Below are 23,395 nucleotides of genomic sequence, written 5' to 3' on the forward strand. Positions count from 1 at the left end.
CATATGAAATTTTCCAACAAAGGTGCAAATTTTGAAACAGGACTCTCCGCCTTTTTCATATTCAAAAAGGAAAAGAAACTTGGGAGGAGAGAAGGGGAGTGAATGATCGAGAGAGAGATGGAGAAAGGAAAGAGTTTTGGAGCAAAGACACGGTAGGGGAAGAAGACAGAATGTTTCATGTTAGAAATTTTTATTCAATTTAATTACTTTTCAGAACTATTGTCTCTGGATGTAACATGGGTTATTTAAGTTGATAGCTTAATCTATCATAAGATTAATTTAAAGGCTCATATGAAAGAATGACCTCACATGTCCTCAAAATGAAGGCCTTAGGAGAGTAGACTTATGCCTATGTTAGAAGGTTTAACTTGATTATGTTAAATGAGTAAAAACTTATTTGATTTTTAAGAAGGGAATTTCGAAGAAAATAAAAGGAAAACATGGAATTGTTATCAGTAATTAACTCTAAAACAATAGTTATCACATACTTTCAAATAGAATAACATTACGAAAATGTGGAAATCACAAAAACTAAAGGTACCCTATGATAAGCAAACATAGTACAAAAACCACAAAGCAAATTAAATTAAAAGATGCTAACTCAAGCCTTCATGCGTACAAATTAAATAGGAGAAAGTGGAACTCTGCCCTCAACTCACTTTACTGGAACAATACTTCCCACATAAATAAGAGTTTCGAAATCTATAACCTCATTGATAATAGGAGGAATATGAAGATACTTGAGATTTCTGATACTAGAATTATATGATGTGGCACTTCCACTAGAGGCATGCATGAGAAGCTCATCAGATTTCCAATGTGTCAATGGATACTCAATGTCTTTAAAGGGTCCATTGGTTAGGAGTTTTGTCCATGAACTCTTAACTCCATCATAGTCGTCCATTACCCATATTTCAAATAATTTAGAATCCTCATTTGGATCGTAATGAGTGCAATAAGAAGTGATGGATTCATTATACATAAAAAGACCATGAAACTTAAAACCGGATTCCCTCCTAGAAGGTAATTGTATTCTATGAAATAGCTCATCACCTAAATCAGATGATAGTATGTATTCCTCGTGATGGCTTGCAAACCAATAACAAAATCCCTTCAGGTACACTAGACAAGAACGGGAATAAGTTTTACTTGATATATCAATCTTGATCTCTTTCCAAGAGTTAGCAGTTGTGGTGTATACCTCAGCCGTATGAAGAAAAACAATACGATGATAATATATTTGCTCATCATCTGACCACTCACAATTTTCTATAAGTTGCACAACCTTGTATTCTTTAGCTTTGCAATCATAACCAAATCCCAATCCTCGAAAGCTCGTTTCCAATTGAATTTTTCCTCGGGGAAAGGTAGAAAAAGGCAAGAATCGGGAAGTTCCCTGAATTCCCAATTGCAGGATTGCATAGAACAACATTATTCCCTATTTTTACACAGACAATCCCATTGCAATAACCGTTAATCTGTATAGGATGATGGTCATCCATTGGAAACGGTATATTTAGGTCCTCAACATCATAATAAAGGTTGTGCTCATCACTATCAATGGAAAAATTAATCATGGACCATAAAATTTCATGTTTATAACTATTGTCCGGGAAAACGAGCAAATGAGAACGATTGAGAAGGATACAAGTGGAGGATGAGAGTTTGTTGTCAACGAAATTGCTGAGGTGTTTGGCCACAAAACTTGGACTATTGATGAGAGTGCACCAAGACTTGTGTACGCATTTAAATGGCATTAGAGACTTGGAGAGGATTTCGATCACCCTATTTTCAGGAGTTTGACTTTCACGCACCTGGGACATTTCTGCAGTTTCGAGTTTATAGCTATCAAATAGTATTAAATAAACTTGGACTTCCACAACCGCAACATTTATAGCTATCCAAGAACACAGGGGTGATCCAATCAGTTTCGAGTTTTATGAAAACGTTCAAATTGTACTATTTAAGTTTTTTATTGATAAAAAGATAACCATTCAAATTTTACTTTTTAATTCTACATTAAATCAATTAAGAAAGGAAAATCCAAATGACATCCGTATATATGGGTCAGCATGTGACATCACATGATTTTAATTAACAAAGAAAGAAAAATTCACATTGTCATACGTGTGGGACCTTGTTCAAACAAAGATAAAACAAAACCAATCTGTTGCTTGGAAGGGGATCCTAAAGAGTAGACAATGTTCTAGCTAAGGGGATAAGATGAATTGTTGGAAACGGGGCGAGTATTTTGTTTTGGTCTCATAACTGGATTTTTCCTTTCTAAGGATTATTCCTGAAACTAAAGAGATCAACTAAATTTTTTTATGAAAGTTATTGATTTCATTGCTATTGGACATTGGAAAAATAGTAGAGTGCTTCATGTCCTTGATTATAGTAGATTGGAGTTGATTTTTATTCTATTTGGCATGCTCGCAACACTCTTCATTTTCATGAGGTTGTTTCCATCAATTATGTTGTAAGATCTATTAAATTTCAACTCCTTGAAATTGATTCTCTCAATTCCCATTGTATGAAGAATTATGTGAATGAGCTTTGCATTCTTCATTCTATTGGCATAACTGTCGAGTTTTACTATCCTCCATGCAGGTTCAGATTTCTCATATTTTTAGGCAGGGTAATCAAGTTGCTAATTGTTTGGCCAATTATGATGTTGATCACCCTGGTGTTCATTGGTGGGATTCATGCCCTCGTGTTGCGGTTGTTTATTCTCATAACCTTTCTACGCTTCCTTGTTATAGGTTTTGTTGAAGAGGTTTTGACTTGTTTTTATGAATTGTTTAATGGTCAGGGTTTGGCCTCATGTCCCCCTTGACATATTGTATTTTTCTTGTTTATCAATAAATTCTCCTCAAAGTCACTATCCATGATAGTAATGTTGGAGTGGGATGGACTCTGTGGCCAATTTTTTTTTTTTTTTTTTTTTTTAAGAAAAACAAAGTAATAAAAAAACAGAAGATAATAGTATTGTTAAGAAAATTTGTAGCATCCCTCCAGTTATGAGTATAGGGAGGATGAGTTGATTTGGGGTCCTCCCACCAACGGGGTTTTTACGGTTAAATCTGCCCCGTGGATTCAAAATGATGACAACAAGAGTCGCCAGTACCAAAGTCCTTTGATAAAATTTGGAAACTAAACATTCCTCATAACGTTAAAGTTTTTGGTTAGCTATTGGCTCCAAGAAGGCTATAAACAAGAGTAAGAGTAAGTCGATTTATTCCTAATGCTCCTTATTTGTGCTTTTTGTCAAGTAGATGGTGAAGATCAAGACCATCTATTTATTTCTTATTGTTTTGCAAAGAGCGTCTGGGAAATAAGAAGGGATCTTAACCCTGAAGAAAATGGAAAACTAATGAAATGATTCAAAACTTTGAATCTTAACCATAAACCAATTACAAACTTTATTTAATGGTTATGACAAAAATAACATCAAACTAGACCAACATAACTGGCCCAACTAATGAGTTTCTGATTTTTCCCTAAAGGCATACCTTGGTCGTTTACCTCTCCCCAACTGTTAAAAAAAAAAGAGTCTTAACAAAACACTTCTGATATTTTTCACTTTTAATGTTAAGGACATTTTTGCTCTAAAAAGTCACTCATGTTACTATTCACTTACAACACCTTTTTGTCCTTTTAGTTAAAACTCAAAATTTTCAATCACTTTTCATTAGAGCAAGTCCACCACTAAGGACTTTGTGCCAGCATCCAGCCCATTTATCCACTCCAGTGAACAGTAACAGACTTCAATGAATAGTAATAGGCCAATGCATCTCCACCCCTAAAAAAATGCACTGGCACCCAGTGAAAAAAATGCGCTGGCATAAACGATCTCCACCCCTACAAAATGCGCTGGCACCCAGCCAATTTAAAATATTTTTAAATTTTTTCTAAAAGAATAAAAAATAAAATAGTTTTAATTTTGGATAGGATTTTTAACCAATCTCGTCACGCCATGTGTCATTATCCAAACGTACTATTTTGTGAATAGATTTCCGCTAAGATTTTCAACCAATCCCAACGTGCCATGTGTCACTTCCGTTTTACAATAATTTAGCCAAGATTTTGATAATATTTTCAACCAATCACGTCATGCCACGTATCATTATCTGAACGTAATATTTTGTGGATAGATTTCTGATAATATTTTCAACCAATCCCGACACGCCACGTGTCACTTTCGGTTTACAATAATTTAGCCAAGATTTTGATAAGATTTTCAACCAATCACGTAGTGCCACGTGACATTGTCCAGAACCTCATCCTTTCTTTTTTTTGTCCATATAAACCCTACATCCCTACATCCATCCTCACACCAAGCTCAATCCTTCTTTTTAGCTCAGAATCCCTGTTCATCATTTTCAAATCTTGAGTTCTTATTACAATGTCTTCTTCAAGGAGAGTGTATAAACAGTTGCAGGAGCAATAGAAAAGGTTGTTGGCACAACTGGCAGAATTGGCCAATCTTGAGGAAGGTGGAGGTGGAGATGAGGCTTTCTTCATGGAGGAGGATGAGGATGATCACCATAGAAGGCAAAGGGCCTCACATTCCCGCCGTGTCATGGAAGCCGTAGGTCAGATAGCCAAACCAAGACGTGCTGCAAACCTCGATAGAAAAAGGGAAAGACAAGGTAAAAATCTATTGGAAGATTATTTTATTCCCAACAGCATATTCCATGATCATGTTTTTAGACGTCATTTTAGAATGCAATGAAATTTGTTCGACAAAATCCTGAGTGCTATTTGCAACCATGATCCATACTTTGTGCAAAAAAAGGATGCTTTTCATGTTCTAGGTCTTATTCCCGGGCAAAAAATTACGGCATCCTTGTGAATGCTTGCATATGGAGCATCTGCAGATCAAGTGGATGAGATTGCGAGGATGGGAAGAACAACTGTTCTGGAGTCCCTGATGCGGTTTTGCTTTGCAATTGAAGCCCTTTACAACAATGAGTACCTTCGGACGCCCACGCCAAAGGACATGCAAAGGCTTATGAGGAAGGGTGAGATGCAAGGCTTCCCTGGCATGATTGGAAGCATCGACTGCATGCACTGGACTTGGAAAAACTATCCAAGTGCGTGGCAAAGAGCTTATGGCGACAGAAAATGAGCCAAAAGCATCATTTTGGAAGCGGTGGTTTCATTTGATACATGGATTTGACATGCCTTTTTTGGTGTTCCAGGAGCTCAAAATGACTTAAATGTCCTTGCCCAATCCCTAGTGTTCGACGAACTGCTGCAAGGAAAATCGTCGAAATGCACATATTGGGTTAATGATACCCAATACGAAGGATCATACTACCTTGTAGATGGCATTTACCCAAGGTGGTCAACATTTGTCAAAACAGTGCCACATCCACAGACTGAAAAGGAAAAACACTTCACAAAATGTCAAGAAGGGTGTAAGAAGGATGTCAAGCGTTGTTTTGGTATCCTGCAAGCTCTTTGGGCGATTGTCAGGGCTGCAACTAGAATGTTTGATGTCGAGGCTCTTTGATCCATCATAATGACGTGTATTATTCTCCACAACATGATTGTTGAAGATGAGTATGATTATGATATTGTCCATAAATATGAGCCGGATCCGATGAACAACTCAGGAACACGTATCTACTGTGCTCATGATCGGATCGAAGATCCCGTGCAACACGAGCCGCTGGAACACGATAGACGTTACAATGAATTGATCCTTCAGCGCTACACTGATGTGAAAGAGCGATATTGGCACGTAACACACTAGAATGACTTGATTGAGCACCAGTGGGGATTGCATGAAGGTGAAGATAATTAAAATGAGGCCTGTGGTTGAAGAATAAATTGTATTTTTTTTTAAGTTTATGTAATTCTGTGTAGTGTGTTTTGTTTTTAAGTTTATTTGGTGAGTTTATGTAATCTTATTTGGTGAGTTTATGTAATCTTATTTCATGTGTTTAAAGAAAGTACAAAAATAAATAAATAATTACATTAAAATTGCATAATAAATTAAATAAAAATAAATAAAATTTTAAAAATAAATAAGAAATAACATAAAAATTACATAAGAAATTAAATAAGTTCAAAAGAAAAAAAAACAAAAAACATAAAAATTACATAAGAAATTAAATAAAGTTCAAAAGAAGAAAAAACATAAAAATTACATAAGAAATTAAATAAAATTCTAAAAAAAATAAGAAATTACATAAAAATTATACAAAGTCTCTGGAGTTAGGATATGTGGTGCTAAGATCTTGGTTGCCATGATTTGTGTAGCTAGAACCCCCTTGACTTGTTTCCGCATCTCTTGCACGCCTCCTTCGCATGACATCTCTTTTTTCCGATGTCCAAAAATAGTTTGAATTCGGAGACAGTCCTACTAGAGACTTGCTCATAGTTTCACGATCTGCTTAAGCCATCCTTTCTTCTCTAAGCATTTCATTTTCTCGATGAAGTGCTTGTCTAACCAACATGTTCTCTCGATTAACTATTTCTCTTTGTCTCTCAGCCGCCGCATCACGGGCCTTAGTAGCTGCTATTATTGCTGCCATAGCAACAACTTTTTCCTCATTTCTAGCCTTTTCCCGTGCCATGTTCAGTTCACCTTAGCAAGCAAGTTCCTCCATATATTTAGTGTAGTCATTTTTGGAAGAACTACCTTTTTTCTTTGATGACTTTTTACCTTGAGGCCTAAGGGACTGCTGAGTCGGTTGGATCTCGGGCACTTGTTTAGGCGTCCCTTCCCTGTCTTTAAATGTGTCGGCTTTTTGTTTGGCCGTGTCTGGTTCTGGCGAACTATGTAAACCCATGTCGTGCATGACAACTTCTAGACCGGTTGCCACAATTTTGTATTTAGGGCAATCTCTGACAATTTCCCAACATTCCCATTTGTTGAATGATTTGTTCTGGTTCTTTGAATTGTAGAATGCTTGAGCTTGTAGTGTCTATAAAAATGTGGGATAAGATAGTGTTAAAAAATGCGGGTGTAACACAAATAAATAAATTCAAATATTGATGCGGGTGGAATGCATATAAATTACATAAAAATGACATAAGAAATTAAATAAAAATTACATAAGAAATTAAATAAATTAAAATTTTGATGCGGGTGGAATGCATATAAAAATTACATAAGAAATAACATAAAAATTACATATGAAATTAAATAAATTAAAATATTGATGTGGGTGGAATGCGTATAAATAAATAAAAATATTGTCACCTGGTCCGCTAAACTTGTCCCACTACGGAAGTTACCGGAAGCATGAGATGGCGTTTTTCCAACAAGTAAAGGATGCGTTGAGTTTTTTCCAACGACCTTAACTAGTTCTGGCTTCTTTTCCATGTACATCACAAAACACTTTCGTAACTTTACACCACATTTCTCGCTTATCCATCTCATTACCTGTAATCGGGTCATGAGTAGTGTGAACCCAACATTCACACAACGTAACATCTTCAATGAGCTTCCACGAAGACATTTTTTTTCTCTTAAAGTGTAGAAAATATTGAAATGTAGATAATATAGAAAGTGTAGAAAATATTGAAATGTGGTGTAAAGGTGGAAGATGAGGGTTAGGTATTTATAGAAAAAAAATAACATTTTTTAAAATTTTATGTATTTTTTAATAATTTTTAATATAGTTAATTAATCCGGACCATTGGATTTGAAAAATATTCAAATCCAAGAGCCAGGGAGTTGCCACGTGGCCAACGGTCAAATTTCTGACCATTGGGCCTTTTTTTTATTTTTTGTGAAAAAAACGTGGACCGTTGATCTGTGATCGAATGATCCATTTTAAAAGTCAAATTAATTTTTTTTTTACCGTTGGAAATCCAACGGTCTACAAAAAATAGCCGTTGGAAATCCAACGGCAATGAGGAGGGCCACGTAGCCCTATTCCGGGTGAACACAAGTGGACTGACAAGCGGGCCTCGCCACCTGCAACCTTGTCTGCTACTCGCGCCCAGTCGCGAGTGTGATGCACACGCCAGCCAAATAGGCCTACCTCTAGGTCTGTCTGAAATGGGTTGGCCTGTTGCCTGGCTTGGGCTGGGTGCCAGGCTGTTTTGCGGGCTGGAGCAAATTGACAGGGTGTTGGGCTGCTTTTTGGACTGGGTGCTGGGCAATGTTCACTCCGGTGGACTTGCTCTTAGTTTTCTTAAAAAAAAAAAAAGGAAATTACCGGCTTGCACTATAGAACTTCGATCCAATTCCTCCATTGCACAGTGAGAGAGCAAACTCACACACTTGCAACCACCACCTCACTTAGCTCTCTCTCTCTTTCTCTCTCTACATGTATGTATAGGTGTCTTTCTCTCTCTATATTGATAATGAACAATTGCGCATGTCTGGTATATAGATCGAGGTCGAACATGGCGAATTATATTGCTCAGTTCTAGATGATCAAGATTTCCCTCGATCATCTCGTGATTGCAGGTAAATCTCCCAACTCGAATTCCTATTCAATTTCCGGTTCTAGTTTTTTGTTACTGAATTACGCATTTGAAGTTACTGATCTTCTTGATTGAGATTTGGGGGCTCTGTAAGTAATTAAGGGTGTTAATTTGAACAATAACCTTAAATTTGTGGTAGAGTTGTTTAGAGAGGTAAACTGAGTTGGATTATTAGGGTAGGTGGCCACATTCAGAATATAAGGACCTTTCTTTCTTCAACATATCTACTGAACTTGGTAACCACCGTAGCAATGATATTACAGCGCACAAGTAGCATGTGGCAGAGTTAGTTACTATTAGCCATGGTCCATCATTATTTTTTGGTCAAAATCGAAGAGATCGTATAAAAAGGGGGAGCCCCCAAGGAACGAATGAGGGAGGCAGAAAGCACTCCAGCCCCGAAGGGCAAGCAACATAGACAAAATAAAAGAGGCCAAAACAGCAGCCAAAAGCAAAGTGAAAAAGGGGATGAGAGGAGATGGAAAACAGGTTGTAACAAGATCCATCATTATTAAATGGGTTATAGCTAGTGTTCTTTGTTATTTTCTTATGAAAAAAATAGATGGGTACAAGAATTGGAACTGGGCATTTGTGTGACGTGTTTTTGGTTGTGTAAGTCTTTAATCCGTTTTGTTGGATTCAAGGGCAGTTGGTTAAGATGTTTACCTAAGTCTGGACTCTTGTCCACCGTTTGTAACATCAAAGTTTGTGTCGAAAAATGTTTCTTCTCAAGAAAGAAGTGAAGTGGAACTGAAATTGATGTTGATGTTGCAGTAAGTGGCTAACTAAATAGTTGGGTAACTTGTTTCTACTTATTTGTTTATTTGTAATTTGCTAATTTTTGTTTGATCCATGTTGTTTCTTTATAACTTCTTGGTCCTAGGATATGTGTAGATTGAGTACAACGAATGTCCAATGTTTTTTAACTGTTCGGGTATTTGGCATATAGGTTGTGCAGTTCAAGAAATTTAACATTTAGCTATTGATGGGTAAGACGGAACATTTACTATCCTTTAAGCAGCCTGCCTGACATTTGTAGGCTCTACGCTCTAGCAAGCAGTTTAATGAAAGTTTCAAAGATTGGACCAAACAGATTGCAAAAATGAAAAGTTAAAAAAATAAAAAACTATGATATTAGAAAGGTGAAAGTAGTTGTGTATAAGAAGTGGCTAGCATGATGGATAATATTGCAAGTTCTTACTTCTAAAAGCTTTTTGTTTTGGACTGTATGATTTGCCTCAATTGTTTTGTACTTTAATATTTACTAATTTAATTTAGGGATATGATATCCACACTTTTTTTTACTTCTCACATAACTTTCTAACTTTCAGCCGTTAAATCAGATGAATTAAAGAAGATCAAATGATAGAAATAAACAAGGGGTGTGTGAGAAGTAAAAAGATGTGTTTGGATAACACACCATTTTAATTTAAATATGTACCCAGAGGTTTGATATGGTCAACTTTATTACTTGATTGATAGTTTTGATATGATCAATTTAATTTATTTTAATCTTGACTTGTAGTGGAAGCTATTCGAAATTATTAATATATTTGTGCTGGTTCTTACAGAACTTAACCCTATTGCTCTAACTTATGTAGGTTTTCAATTTTGTTATACAAAATTATGGCCGCTACTCCTGCTGTGGTTGAACCACCACAGCCTCGTTATGACGTGAAGCAGCTACGTAGCTTTGATGATGTTCAAATTTCTGGATTTTATTGTTGATTTTATTTAAAGAAAAACTAATGAAAATTATTTGAAAATTTTGAGTTTTAACGATAAGGATAAAATAAAGGATAAAGTGAAAAGTATCAGGTTTGACTTTTTAGTTTTAAAATGTGGTTTTTCGTTAAAGTGAACAGTACCGCGTGTTTTTCGTTAAAACTCCCTTTATTTAATTATACTGTTTTAAGTGTGGTAAAATCAAGTTTTTCATGAAAACCAGGGTGGTAGGAACCACTTTCTTTGCTTATGGTATTTGGAGAAGATGATAATGCTTGAAGTGGGGATTGAGTTCATAGCTCTTAGGGCAGGTTTGGTATTGTTGTTTTTTGAAAAAAAACTGTTACTGTTTCTGCTGTGCTGTGAGAATAAATAGCTATGAAATAAAGCAGCAGAGTGTTTAATAAACTTTTTTGTAAAAGTGCTTTTCAAAAAGAAAAAAAGCAGTATGATAATGTTTGATAAATTTTTATGTAAAACAAATGTGACTGTGTGAAATGACAAAAAAAATGTATAAAATGAGTATCATGTTAAATGTAAAATAATTATTATTTTATTTATTAATAGTCTATCTAGAAGTCTCCTATCTTTCTTTTATCCATGTTCATTTATTAATAATCTATGTAGAAGAAAAGTCTCCCGACTCTCCCCCCATTCCCAATTTTCTATCTTTATTTTATTTTTCTTTGTTCCTTCTTCATCTTTTTTATTTTAATTCCTCCTTCTTCTTCATCTAGCTGACATGGCAACTGCCATTGGAGCAAGTCTGCACTCCGACACTGTGGCTATGCCTATTGCACTACTCCCCTCAACGTCATCTTTGATGGGTTGCTCTTCAAGCTCTCGCACCTGTCTCTCTCTCACCAACCCGCTATTTGAATAAATTTGCTGGATCTTGATGAGATCGAGGTTGTTGGATCAGATGATGGAGACAAATCAATTTGAAGCAAAGAAGGGGTTGGGTTCGAGGGAAGATGGAGATCGGTGAAGCCGTTTCTGGTTTGGTGATTAGAGAAGACGGCAGATGGAGCCGTTTCTGGTTCATGGGTGTTATTGGACTTTAGAAAGTTTCATTAAAGATGCACTGTAGCTCTGTGTGCTTTGAAAAAAAGCCAGTTTTCCAAAGAAACATTTAGCTGCTTCAACTTTTCTGATGATTTCAGCTATCAATCACAACAACTTTCAAAATAATCCATTTTTTTTGAGTTTACCAAGCACCTTCAACATAAAAACTTTAAAAATAAGCAATTTTGTTTTTTAAGCACCTCAATGCCAAACCAGGGCTTAAAGAAGCTGAGGTTGAGCTACTTGAGGAGGATGAGATTCAGTTGATTCTTGACTTGGAGGAGATGAAATTCGACTAGGCAGCTCATCATTTGAAGCATCCATTACCTTAGTAGGTGGTACATCTTCCAGCTTAGGAGTAGTGTTATATTTACTTGGGCAATGTGTTGCATAATCACCAGATGTTACCTTTTTGACAGAGGACGACTCATGTTTTTCTGATAGATAGCTTCCCTCAAGAGTGGGATTATGGGATTCAGAAATTGTCATTTTGATTGTTTGTAAGAAACTCTTGGGTTTTCTGCTTAAGAAACTCACTACACTAGTATAAGAATAAATTAGGATAAGTATTTATGAAACTAAGTGCATGAGCTAAGATCAAATGTTGGGATTGATAGCCAAATAGGGAATAAGTAATCAAAATTTTTGTACTTTCAGTGTCTATTTCTTAAACTGGCTATTTCGTAAACAAATTATTTCTGAAACTGAATAGGGGTGCTACATTATTTCTTATATTGAACACTAACTATTTATGAAAACTGAACACGGGCAATATCTCTATTTCTTAAACTGAACACTAGTACTAACGTTATCTCTTAAACAGAACATTGACTATTTCTGAAACTGAATACGGGTATTATCACTATTTCTTAAATTCATTATTTATGAAACTCAACAAGGGTTGATGTGCGACTTGCACGCGCATTTGTTCCTTTTTTTTTCTTGTCATTATCATTAAATAAAGTTATTATATGGCTTTTGATTAAAATTCAAAGTTTCGAAGCCCTTTTTTTATAGGAGCTTTCATGAAAAATGCTTCGGCTAAGTTTACTTTAACGAAAAAACTATGCTTAACTTTATTTAATGAAAAAAAAACTTAAATTTTAATAAAGAGAACAAAAGAACTTAAACTTTAATGAAAATGATACAATTTTAATATAAAAAATTTTAAAAAAAAACTAACGCAGGTCCATCACAGACACTCTTTATGAAACTGAACAATACTACACTGTTTATGAAACTTAACAGTACTACACTATTTACAAAACTAAATGGTATTATACTATTTATGAAACTGAACGGTGGTACACTATTTATGAAACTGAACGGTACTATACTATTTATTGGTCCAGATTCATAAATAGTGCCTCGTTCTTAGTTCACTTTCATAAATAGTGCCTAGTTATTGCTATTTCATAAATCATGTATAGTACTTGGTACAGTTTTATAAATAGTGTCTTATTTTTTGTCCAGTTTTATAAATAGTGCCAAGTTCTTGGTTCACTTTCATATATAGTGTCTAGTTCTTGGTCATGTTTCATAAATAGTGTCTAGTTCTTGATTCGGTTTCATAGATAATGTATAGTAATTAGTATGTTTCATAAATAGTGTCTCTTTCTTAATCCGTTTATGTTGACCCTAAAAACTACCAAGCCTACGTGGTGCGCAGGCCGAGTAACTAATAAGCTAACTACGTCCTTTGATTTTGTGCGGGGCGTGCCAACTTAACAGTTGAGCTCGGCCGGGGAGTAAAATATGTTGATTTGGCTTTGAGCGCATTGCTGATTTCTTGATCTTGTAACTGCGGCCGAGGAAGGAACATGTCTTGGCTTTTAGGTTCCAAAGCCTGATGACAAGGCTGCTAGTCTTGCGAAGTTCACGAATCGTCGACATTGGGTTCGGTCCTAGTGATTACATTCGTAAGAGTATAAGCACGCCGAATTGGCACCAGACTATATGGACACAAATGCTCAAAAAAGATATATGTCTTGATGCTAAATACAGTTCGGCCGTCGGAATGTTGAACTCTAAAAGATACTTGTGAATATCTAATCATAAAACAACTCGGCGTTCAACGTGCCAAGCCTAGTAACCTGTAACACCTCACTTCACTAAGAAGGTTAATGAGATGACCTCTACCAACAAGGACTCAAAAATCCTTGTCGGCCGAGACTTGGATAAATAACTAGTCCGTCTCAAAACAGTGCTATTTATCCAAACTGAATGTGCTCATTGATTGGCTGATTCTACAACTCCAATGCGGTTTATCCAAACTGAAGATGTCGCCGGTTGCCTTCACAATCCTGTTTATCAAACTGAAGATGTGTTGACAGAAGAAAGGGGAGAAGGATAAAATCTCGAAGGTTGTTGAGAATCTTTGTGCAGGGCAATTTGTGTGTTGAATTGGATGAGGTGTGAATGATGCACTCCCTTCTCTATTTATAGTAGCAAACCCCCTCATGGCCGAGCTAGAATTGTACTCGGATTAGAATTCCTCAACCTAATATAATTAGGTCTCTGCCAATTCTCAGCATCATTCCCTAATTCTCGGAATCCTCAACCTTAGCCTTAAGATTCCTTGTTGCACTAGGTTTCGACTACTTCACCCTTATTTAAACCAATCCTTCTCGCAATAGGATTCGACCGACCCTGACTAGACGGCCCATGATGACTGCACGATCCATAACAGAATTCTAAGTGGTTATTGGGCCAAAAGTGGCTCTAAACTCGGCCTAAACTTTCATTTTGAGCCCAAACATTGACCTCTCGCTTCTGAGGTCCTCGGCTTACAATTCCTGGCTGAGCTTCGACCTTGAAGAAGTGAAATAAATCCTTAGCATATTCCTAAAGGACACTGAAAAGCCTTGAATATCCAACCATCCAGGCTCATTTATTAGGCACAATGCATGATCTCAGTCTTATTAGGCACAATGTATGATCATCCTTTAATAATGACATCTGAGGTGTACGGACATCGAAATGTCCCTTCGCCATAAAACTCGTCGTCACACGCAATCATGCAACCTTGATTCGAGAACTTTTCGACCTCTACGAGGCGTGCAGATATTGAAATGTCTCTTTGCTATAAAAACCTGCCATCACACACAATCTTGTACCCTCAATCTATGAGCTTTTCGGCCTCTTCACCTAGATTTTCAAATATCCGTTATGATTACCAAATTATCTAGTCGGATTTGCCCCTTATTCCTTTAAACTTAAACTGTTGATCTTCTTCCTAAACGCCTATAAATACTTTGCTCATCTCCATTTGGATTTTTACGCTTCCAAACTTCCAGAAAATCTTGCCATTCGCTCTCAACCCAGAAAAGAAACCAAACTTCGAAACCCAAAAAGCTTCAAACCTTCATCAATGGTTGCCAACACTTTTATCACCAAGCTTGCTGAGGAGTGGAAGTGCCGAGACATCATCGATCGGAATGCCATCAAATCCCTTTAATCCAAGGGTGACTCGAATGCCTCCCATCAAACTCTGAAATTATTCTTTAAAGGTGATGTCCCATAAAGCATTACCATGGTGTTGAAGGCCCACTGCCTTGAACCCCTTTAACGAGGTTAGCCCTTGACCACCGCAACCTGGGTCGCCTGGGTTACCTGTACGAAGCCAAACTTCGACTGTGAGTGGAAGAGCCTTGGTATTTTCGATGCCATCAAGCTTTCCACCCATGAAATTATTATGGATCAAGAGCTCCTGATGGCCGCCCTGAGTTTCTGGTACTCGGCCACCAATACAATGGTCATTCCCCTCGGCCCCATCAACTCGACCGTGGTAGATGTCACAGCAATACTTGGCACCTTCCCTTCCAGTTTGCCTATCAACACCACTCTCTTGTGGTATAAATTTGACTTCAACATGAAGGCAGTCTTCGACGATCGTGCAATTGAAGTTTTGATGAAGAAAAACCAAGGGCAGTTAAAAAAAGACATTAAAAACTGCATGAAAATTTCTTCAACTTCAGCACTTTGATCAACCACTTCGCTGGTTCGAAAAAGAAGGGTCTCAAAACGGGAGAGCACGAGGCCTTCTTATTTTATTGGTACAACAAGTTTATCTTTTGTACCAAGTTGAACACATACTTGGCCGAGAACATGCCAGTTACCAAGTTTATCTTTTGTACCAAGTTGAACATATCCTTGCCAATCTCACTCGGTGCTTGGCCGAAGCCTCTGCTAGGAAGATCTACCTACACCAGAACGACCCACTATGGGTCTTCTAACTTTGGTTGTAGGTCTACATCTGCACGCTGAGGCCAGAGATCCCTAGCTTCAATTCTTTTAAAGCGATGGGTCTGCGGAAGGTCTACTTCTGTGCCCCCTTCCTATTCATTTGGTTGAAGACATATTCAAATATTTCTTTAGCCTTGAAGATTTATCAGAGGAAGAATTTTTGGTTTGCTTCCGCTAGAAATATCCATCTTCTATCAGGCTCCCTACATTAGCTTGGGGAGAAGTAGATGAGGCCGACCATCAACAGTGTTGGGGGTCGTTTGTCCTGGCTCATGACCTTCCATTTGGTTGCGACGCTTAAAGGGCTAGCTAGGAGATATACCATCCTCACTATGTAGCCCGTCAACTGGGCTACCTCGAGGGCTGTCATCTACCACTCCTCACCTCTCGCGCACTCTGGAGCCAAGAACGCCTATCCAGCTCTTTAGAGAGGGAATGCGAAGAGGTCGAGAAAGAATTCCAAGATCGGTGCACCAAATACCGTCTTCAATCATATACCAAGAGATCGACAATACCAACACCTTTACTGATTGGTAGGATGCCTACATCAAGGATTTCTTCGGTAGCTCGGCTGAGGAAGTTTGAAGAAACTTTTTGGCGATCGACCGAGAAAGACTCTCACTGCAAAATCCAAAGAAACGGCACAAGGTATATACCTTTTTCTTCTCTTATTTATCTACTTAATTTGAACTTTGTTTTGACTTGAACTTAGTTTTTCCAGGTGGTTGTTCAATAAAAAGCGCCAAAGTGGTTATGATGGTTGTGGGCAAAAGGAAACTCGGTCATTCTTTAGCCGAACCAAATCCACTGGCGACCTCTGCTGCGCCGAGTAAACGACCTCGCCAGGAGGTCAAGACGACCGACAACATTACCCGGCCTTAAAAGTTCATCAAGAAAAAGGCAAAGAAGGGAGAATGGCAAATTCATGTCATTTTTAATCAAACCATAGGAACAATAGCTCATAATATCTCTCTCCCCCTTCCTGTTGTGCAGGCCTCGACTACAGTACTGTGGGACTCTTCAACTCAACCCACAGGTCAGGCGGTCGTGGTCCAACCCACCATGCAAGCTGCCGTCATGGTCGAGCCGATCGTCACTCCGATTGTGGAGGAACTTGCAACACTGGCGCCAACTGTTGCTTATGCTGATGTCGGCCCAACAGTCGCTATACTAGAGAAGACGACAACAATGGCCGAGAAAGTCTTCCCCCTTATCCAAAGAAGGCTCCAGTGATCATCTTGGAAGAAGAGGTACAATATTTTCCTAATGTTTTCTCATTTTAACTGGATCTCTCGACTAAACAACCAATCCCTTTTATGATTAGGAGAACGAGAGTGAAGTACCTTCTCTAGTGAGGCACCCTCAATTGGTCGGACCACCAACTTCCAATCCCTAGCCAGCGGTTGAGGCAGTTGGCTAGGTCGATCCTCCTACGGCTGAATTGGGTTCGGGCATGAAGCTCCACCTCCAGTTGAGCCAGAAGCGATGGCAAAAACGTCGATCCATCTTTAGAACCAAAATATCGGCATTCCTCATCAGGAGGCCACCTCGACTTTTGTAAGGCTTAATACCTTTTTTCTATTAATTTCCAACCTCATAATTCTAAACGAAAAACATTAATTGCTAGGTGCCCAATCGCTCATTTCATCGAAATGCGTTATTTACATTTATTGGCCACCTCAATGGCCATCAAATGTAGACAACCTTTATCGGCCACATGAATTAAAAGGCTACCTTAAACATTGGGCTCGGCTATTAAGCTCTCTGGGTTCGAGCAATGAACGAGCAGACATGGTCGAAATCTCATCTCGGCAAGTCTAACTCAACTTCCATTTTTGCTATCCCTTAAAATTTTTCCTAACAACTTTCTCTGTGCAGCCTTTATGGGAAGTCGAGCTCGACGTCCTTCTCTCCAGCACTTCTGGGACTGTTGGGCCTTCTGCGATCGTCGTTGCGTCTGGTGCCTTCTTCAAGCTACATGAGCTTTTGTCCCTTTTGGCCTCACAAATCCTTCAACACAACGGCCTCGATTCTGTCGTAGAATGTCTGAAAGACCTTACAAATGTTGTTCACCTATCCAATGTCCTATAGTGAACCCGGCAATACTTCATTATTTTTTAGAGGGCTCTTTGGGCGGAGGATGACCTTACGGCCGCAATGGTCACTCACGAACTTCAACATCAAAGGTCGGCCGTTGGTTTGGAGCTTGAGAAGGATTTTGAGTCGAGTAAACCTAGGCCAACAGAGTACGCGATGAGCACAAATCGGATACAACAACTACAACTTGATAAAAGGACAAGGCAGGCCGAAGTCACGATGGGCTAAGTAAGGTGGTTAGAACTGAAAGCTGCTCTTAAAGGTTTCCTTCATTCGACCCCTTAAGACTTTGTCTTTAGTTGTAGGTCGGTTGATTTTTGTAATTTTGCTTATACGCCATTTGAAAATCAATAAAAATTCTTTATTCCTGCATTTCCCAAGTAACTGGATAATATTTCTTTAAGAATTTTCCATTGATTGGTAATTTGTGAACCAAACCAGTTTGATATCTGAAGTGGCATGCCTCTTTGTCGAGGATTTTGTGGATGACGAATGATCCTGTTGGAAATGTGCCCTAAAGCCAATCATGTGATGATACTTTACGGACATTTCACATGTTAAACTAATCTAGTTTTACATATAAAGGGCATAAATTATTGTTTGAGCCGTCTCATATAAATGTTATATGCTTAAACGATAAAGTCCAAGGAATATGTGATTGGGAGAATGTAATCTAATGAAGTTAGATTCATGAGACCATTCTTTCGTAGACACATCCTAAATGTTCCTGATCATAGGATTGCCAATTGGACGTTGACAGTCCGTTAAGATCAGTACGTACTATGTCTTCTCTCAGGGAGAGTGATTAGTCTCGAGTCATTGGTGTGTGTGACATCAAGACAAGTACGTAGGTGCTCAATAGAGAATGAGTTCACTGAACGTGATCAACGAAGAGTTCTTATATTCCATGTCACATGAGAACTCATGGTTGGGATAATGCAAAGTAGTCCTTTGACCTGAGGCATCACAGTTGTCTTGTGGTTAAGTCCTTGATCTTTGATTATGTCAAAGTCACCCCCTCGGGGTGTCCACGGCATCGTTGGGGTTAAGCCACTTAGCTATGGAGACAAGTGAATGCGCAACAAGGGATCTCTAACCTTCAAACAGTTGAGGGAGAATACTCTATGATATGATTTGAAATCTCTGGCCAGAGTATGAATGAGATTAGGGAATGCGTTCCAAATCACATTCAAGGAAATCATATAAGCACACGAATCACATTGGATAGTAGACATGAATAAATAAACTATCATACCAAACAATGTGGACAAGAGTATTAGATCAGAGAAGGACCGTATTGCATTTGTAATCCCAAACTGAATAGGTTCTCTATCCTCTTCTGATTAGCTTGGGTAACCATGATATGCTGCTAGGTGTCACTCATGGTTTGTGGAAGCCCTAAACGTGTGTAATCACTAAAGGGAGAATTGAAAATAGTTTCAATTCACAATCGATGTAAAATGGTTTTAATCGCCCACTACCTCGCTAAAAGGAACCTAATGGATCGCACACCATAAAAGGTGGAGATTGAAGATTAAACGGAAATGAGTAAGAATGATTAAATGGTTTAATCATTTATTTATGGCAAGGATTAATTAATATGTTAATTAATCAAACGAATAAGTTCGTTAAAGACTTCGGGATAGTTTTGGACCTTAAGGCCCAATGGGCTTCGAACGTCAAGCCCATTAACTTAAGTTGTATGACAATTTAATGAATGAAGATTCATTAAAGCCCAAAAGCCCAAAATCCCCTAAATGGCAAGCCATAGTGTGATGAATTAGGGTTTTGGTTATTTAGGTCACTTAAAGAAGTGACTATATAAATGACTTTATAACAAAATATTCATTAATGTGATTAAGGGTTTATTTTGGGTGAAAATGGGTGAGAATTGTCTCTCCATTTTCTCTCTAAAGAAGCTAACACCTTGGAGGGTACATCTAGCAATACTACTACTCCAAGGTCACTCATTTCTTCTACAATCAAACCTTGGTGAAGAGACTTAGAGGTTCCCTATTTTGGGAACTTGGAGAAACCTATTCTTCCATCCAAATCCATGGATCTAAGAAGTAAGGAATGAAGGCCCCTATCTCTTTGGGTGATTAGCCTTTGCTTATGCAAAGAGGAATCTACAAAGGTATTAATTTCAACTCACTTTGTTTTGAGTTGATTATTGGTTCACCAATCTACTAGGCTTTGAATTTCATGGGTAATGTTTTGTTTTTGAACGCATACAAGCATGATTCCGCCTTTAATTTGTTAATTGCATGCCATATGATGTTATTCAAATGAACATGTTTTTCAAAATAAATCCTTCAAGTGGTATCAGAGCCTAGGTCTAGTAGTTGGTGAATCCTTTTGGGTTTTGTAGTTCATAAGTTTATGATTTAAAAGTTGTAATTGTTACAAGCTTTATTCTTGCTTCTTTGAATGAAAATTTTGTTTGAAAATTTGCCATCTCAAATGTTGTAGATGTAGTTCATATGAGGATGAATATTGGAGCTAAAATTTGGTGCCATGATTTTGGGGATTTTCGGCCAAATCCAAAGGGTGATTTTTTGGGTTCATGTTTGTCTTGTTAAAAATGTTTTAAGGTGACTTTTGGAACCCCTAAGTACCCTAGGATGTTAACACCATTTTGAATGGTGAAAATTTGAGTTTTATGGCTTGAAAACATTCATGGAGCTCTTATGGGTTTTCATGGATGTTCTTCAATGTTCTTGATGTTCTTGCCAAGAACAAAAAGGTTTTGTGTTTTGATTCAAAGTTTTGAATATTTCATAAAGTTTATGTTATATGTTTTTCAAATGATTTATCATGTATTTAAAGTGTTAAATATTTGTATAAATGATGATGGAAACATCAATCATCAAAACATATATTATTTTTATGAAAGTATTTAAAGTGTTAAATATTTGTATAAATGATGAAAGAAATATCAATCATCAAAACATATATTATTTTTATGAAAGGTGAAAGCACTACTTGATTGTTTTTGACAAAACTAATAAATCAAAACACCCACCACTCCTTTTTATCCCTAAAAACCGGCCACCCTAATAAAATAGGGTATTTTTGGGGCTTTTATGCAATTACATAAAGTTTTGATACTTTTGTGTATTTGTACTTTGACCCGAAAGTTTACGTTTTGACGTTAAGGCCTAAAAACGCTAAAGGACAAATTGTTTTGCTCCTTTAATGAAGTTTTGAATTTATTTAAATTTTGGGTTCTAGTTGTATTTACATGAAGTAGTGACTTTTGTGTTTTTACAAAGTGACCACAAAAGTTTATGTTTTCGCAATATGGCCCAAAAAGTTGTGGTTATTGCATGATGGCCCAAATAGGATGAGAACAAAATTGTTTTGTCTCTTTAAATGAGAATTGGATTTTCATTTTGTTTAGCTCCACTTAAATCAATTTTATGGATACAAAAACCAAATGAAAATGTTGCATTCAATTAATTAGTTAAAGCGTTAATTAATTAAAGGATGATTATGAACCTAAGCCTAATATAATTGAGCTATGTGAAAGGCGTTTCAAATTTGTTTGAACCATGGGAATGTGTAGATTAGATTTTGGTTGTAATTTGATTTGATCAAATGTTGTAAAAGGGCATAAGTCCTTCTTTACTTTAAGGTAATTTGTTTTATGCAAATGTTGTAATGAGCATAAGCTCATCCTTTACTTTGAAGTATTTCTTTCTTGCTTTATATGATATGCATGAAAATGAAGTAATTGGGTCCAACGCCCCTAAGACAACACGCCTTAATGTGATTAAACGCGTAACTAAAATCAATCTCCATCCCTAGACCGAGATTCAACACAAGGCTCGTGTTGAATCTAAACAAAGGTTCATAGTCATCCTAAGGCCCTAAGGCAACTATATAGTCCATCAAATGAATGCAAACCTTATGTTAGTAGTAACATATACTCTTGCTTTAAAAACCGTTTTAAAAGCATAGTGGGAGTATTATGTACAACTAAAACAATCATATGGACCAATAGTTGTAATAGGACCAAAATAGTTTTAATAGAGATTAAAATGTATGTTTATATGTGATGAGACCTAAAACCCTCAACCAAACCATTATTAAGTTGATAAGCGTGAGAGTGCTTAGAACACTCTTTCGTGGCCTTCCACCGTGGTGGGCTTCAATCGTTTGTGACTCGTACAATGTATTCGTCCAGTTCTGGGGTTGCAAAGTATGTGCTTACATTCAGGAGAAGCCTATAAACATATGATGAAGTGAAAGGTAGGCAACGAGTGTGGCCAATATGGAGTTCTTCTGAGGCCATTCTTGAACCCCTACTTGAACTAGCATGGTGGGAATGACTTAACTAAGTGCAATGGTGCCAATATGGAGTTCTTCTGAGGCATCATTCTCTAGAGGCCAAACAAGATGGGTACTTGCATTAGTTGCAAATGAGTAAGCGTACTCTCTCATTATTATTGTTGCTAGCCAATATGGAGTTCTTCTGAGGTGGGCTTGGTAATAGTGAGTCTCCCATAACCTACTAAGAGTTTCATCCAAAACTCTCGAATTCCAATGAGGGATATGGAATTTGCCAAAAATAGTGGGTGGTGCTATTTTGATTTAAAGACCCGAATCAAATGGCTTAAAATCAATCAATTTATATTCGTTATGTATTTGATTACCAATATATTTGCAAACGCTATCCAACACTTGACAAATAAAAGCCGAACGTTTAGTTTACGGACTTGGTACTACAAAACCATAGATTGTCTTTAATGGCTTGTAAATGTACCTAAGTAGTCTCATCCTCACAATCTTCCTATTGATAATGTATCATTAGAAGAATATGTTAGAAAAGGTCTATCATAGAGAGGACAACACTTTTAATGTCATAATTCTTCAATTACAAATTGTTGTATGAAGAAATAAGAGTTGCTTTGAACAACCCTTAGTCAATACAAACACTTAGTGCTTATTTCTTTGTTAATTGAACAAAGAACTTGAGAAGTAAGCACAAGGGCATGGACACTTTATGTGCCATGATTCTTCACTTACAATTTGTTGTGTGAAGAAATAAGAGTTGCCTTGTACAACTCTTTAAAGTTTGTAATTATGTTTAGAACATAATGGTTGGTTGACAAAAATAGTCCATTAACATGGACTTATGATGATTTTGAATCATTGAATGTTGAAGTGATAAACCACTTAACGAGACGGAAACTAGGCAAGGACTTCACCTTTGTTTCCCTATCCTAATCGTTCACTAAGTTTATTGTAAACTATGTAGTGAACAATAAACCACATGCTCTCCAAAATTGTTTGATGTGTATAACACAATTGAAAAAAGGTTTCAAGAGAGATAGTGGGAGTTTAGGGACCATGACTAATGTAGTCAAAGGTGAAAGTCAAATAAAGAAGATAAATAACTCCAAGGGAACAAACTTTCTTTATGAAAGGATGGACATTGGAAGGGGTATTTGCAAGAAATGTCTTGCAAGTGTCAAGGACACACCTTTCGAAGGTGTTGTAAAATGTTCTTGAAAAGTTCAAAACAGTTGGTTCTTCTACTTGAATGTATGATTCCGTATTAGTAACTATGTTTTACAAATCGTTGTAAAAGTGTGACTAATAAGAAGTAGAAGATATATGAGAGAAGAAAAGGTGCTTCACATACGAAACGTGAATCAAATGTAGATCTCTGTGAAAACAGATAGTACTTACTTCCTCATATAAACTACCAAAGAAATTGGATTATAGTAATCTAATTGATTGTCTCTATAGTAGAGATGATATGGTAGTGTTAACTGTTTAGAATATAATGATGCTTAAAACCCAA

At 37.1% G+C, this 23,395-nt stretch overlaps 1 pseudogene; it reads right to left on the reverse strand.

Moving 5' to 3' along the window:
* Positions 1-647: 647 nt before the first annotated feature.
* The window catches only part of LOC126609803 (F-box/kelch-repeat protein At3g23880-like), a 100,856-nt pseudogene continuing 78,108 nt past the window's right edge, over positions 648-23,395 (reverse strand).

Source organism: Malus sylvestris, chromosome 17 (genome assembly GCF_916048215.2).
Source record: "Malus sylvestris chromosome 17, drMalSylv7.2, whole genome shotgun sequence".
Lineage (NCBI taxonomy): Eukaryota > Viridiplantae > Streptophyta > Magnoliopsida > Rosales > Rosaceae > Malus > Malus sylvestris.